Below are 3036 nucleotides of genomic sequence, written 5' to 3'. Positions count from 1 at the left end.
TCAGGCGCTTCATCATCCCCTCTTTGTGATGCGCGTGCGTGCTTCTTCTCCCTTTTTTCCTTGTTTTCTCTTTGATGTGGAGGGCGTCTCCGCGGCGCCCTCCCTTCCTCCCTCCCCACCTCTCTTCATCTTTGGGCAGCGCCCTTCTCTTTATTTTTCTTTGGCACCCTCGTCGGCTTGCCAAAAAGTCGACGTACCTTTTTGATCGGGAGGCCAATAAGGCTCTTTCTTTTTCGATTACTGCCGCCCGAGATGGGCCGTTTCTTCCGCCTACGCGCGTATCAGCACCTTGCCGGGGGATTCTCAGGGAAGGTGCCTGCGGTGCTTCTTCCAACGTATGCCGATTGCTTTGCCTTGTGCCCTCGCTTTTTCTTCTTTTCAGTCCGAACCCCACTACCACCGTTGTGAGCGTCTCTTTCACTGACGCACTGCACGCTCGGGGGAAATCATGCAGAGACACGTATTCTTCACTTTCTCCTTTCCGGCCGCCATGGTATGCTGACTGCGCCATTTTTTTTGTGCTTCGAAGGGTGGCATTTTCCCAGCCGTGGAAGGGAAGCAGAGGCTGTCTGTGATCAGGAGGTGTGTGTATGCGTGTCAGGGGGGGAGTGGGGCGAGGTAGAGATATGTTGTGTGAGGCGGGAGACTGGTGACAGCTCTGGTGGTGAAAGCTCTGACCTCTGTTGTGGTCGCTTTTTGCTCTCGAGACGAAAATTTTTCTTCCTCTGCAGATGCACGTCGACAACGACCCCCCACCCCCATCCCCAAGATCCGCTCCCACACGAAGGTGCGATCGACGCGTTAGAGAGACAGCGGAACAAGCGTTTTATCTACTTGTGCGATTTCTTTCCTTGCTTTCATCGTTCATCTTCCTGAAACATTTTTTCCAGTTCTCGCTACCATTAGTGTCATATCTGTATACGCTCGTTCAATCATGCTCGTGACTGTCTTCTCTACTCGTTCAGCCCCCTACCTTGCGTTGCCCCGTCACTTTCTCCTGCCTGAATGCCCCATCTCTCTGTGCCTCTGGCGGCTATCCTCTGATTTCCTCTGCATGGCGCTCGTTGCGCTTTGCGACTCTCCCCCTTTCCCCTATTCTGCTGTGGACGGCAGAGGGGAGGAGAGGAGCTAAGGCTAAAAGGCACACACTGCTGAAAGCATGCAGCCATCGCTTCCTCCCCTCTGCCTCCCCCGCTGCCCTTTTTTTTCTATCTTAGAACCCACGAGAGCTGTGGCTTTGTCGGCTCGCTTAGCTTGCATGCAGTTCTCACGACTGACGCAGAGCACTTGTGCGTTAATCACCGCGACACTCCGCACATGTGGACATCTGTGTTTCTCGTCGAGTATGTGTATGCCTGTCTCGATCGTCATAATCTTTTTATCCCCTTTCTCTCCCTTGGCTGATGGCACCCGGCCGCTCCAATGCGCGGCATCACCGGAGGCCCTGCGCGCACTCTGTCTGGGAGAAGCCACAGAGCGCGCCGCCGGCGGCCTCGGGCTACTGCTGCTGATGGTTGTGGTCGGTGTGCAGGCCTACGCTGGTGCGCCGCCGAAGAGATGTGCGGTCTCGATCACGTGTCCAAACAAGCTCGGCACGGATCGCATCTACACCTCAGCAGGGGTGCCCGCCCTTCTACTGCTGTTGCCTCTCTTTTCCCTTCAGCCTGTGCGGCATGCGGTGGAATCGCAAGAGGCGGCGCGACGCCAGACAGTGTTTTCGTGTCCGGCTCGTGCGCGTAGACGTCGTTCAGCATAGGCAAATAACCTGTGGTTGCGTGCTTCTACGCGCTGAGCTGTTCGTGAGGGGTGGACACTTCAAAATGAATCGTTAAAGAACGTTTTGTTTCTATTTCCATTGTCATCTACCGAACGTTTGTGTGCGTGTGCAGACCATATATAGTCGTGTGCGACTCTCATCATGGAATTGATCCCCCCTCCCCGTCGCGTGCGTGTCTCTCTGCCTGCCTGTGCGTGTGTGCAGATATATACATATATATGCAGATGGATGTGTTATCTCCGTTTCGCGCCTCTGCGCTCTTTCGCACCTCTTTTTCGCTTTCCTATTCCTCTTTCGCACTTTGAACGCATTGGCTCCCTTTTCTTCTCGCTCCCTCTTTTTGTAGTCGCTCATCGTTTTCGCATGTCCGTCATCGGGGTTGTCCTCCGCTATGCGTGCGTCTCGCTCTGCTTAGCACGCCGAGGAAACTCTGCGCAAGCGCATGCGTTCTCGCCGGGCTTGACGGCTTCTGAATGTCGTGAGCGACATGGCCCGGTTCGCGCTGGCACACCTCTCTTGTCCCCCTTCTCTCCCAGTTTCCTCCCGGTCATTTCGCCGTATTTTTTTTTTTTCAAGCTCTCTCCCCCTTCGCTGGATATCGCCCACTGCTCACATGTCTGTGACGGATGTGCTGCCACATTAGCGCGGCGCTTCTTGGGGTCTGCGCGCTCTCTTCCCTAAGCATTGTGGTGCCTTTTTTCCGATGGTGCGGCTGCTTTACTCCCTTCAGTTTTTGTGCGTGAGCCCCGAGGCGCCGACGAAGTGTCCTCACATTTATGCTGTCATTTCTTCTGTTAGATACCGACGTGTCTGATGCCGTCAACACAGAGGGCCGGGTGCTAAGGGTAGGTTGGCAGGGGAGAGACGAGAGTGCCGTCTAACGGAAAGCGATGAGGGGATGTGCTTTCCTTATCCCATTCCTTCTCTGCTTGAGTCTTCCTCAGGCAAGGGGAGGGGGAGCTGCTGCTGCAGCTGTTAGAGCGGCATGAGATCTCTTCTGTGTAGAGCCTCTGTGCCCGTTAGCTGGCGCGCTTCCTCCGAGGACGTTTGCAGTGATGTGCCTACGTAATCGCAGCGCTTTCTGTGTGCGCGTGATACCTGCAGATGTTCAGTGGCATGGCCCACATAAGAGAGTTGAATATATAAAGCCAAACTAGTCGTTCTGAATGTCTACTTGGCGAGGGTACAGCCGCATGCCATAGCACATGGCAGTCCTGCGCGTACGCTGGCCCGGCAGCGCCTCTCGGCTTTGCCCTCGA

The sequence above is a fragment of the Leishmania martiniquensis genome, chromosome 18 (genome assembly GCF_017916325.1).
Source record: "Leishmania martiniquensis isolate LSCM1 chromosome 18, whole genome shotgun sequence".
Lineage (NCBI taxonomy): Eukaryota > Euglenozoa > Kinetoplastea > Trypanosomatida > Trypanosomatidae > Leishmania > Leishmania martiniquensis.
The sequence above is the reverse complement of the archived record's forward strand: the minus strand, read 5'-3'. Positions refer to the sequence as shown.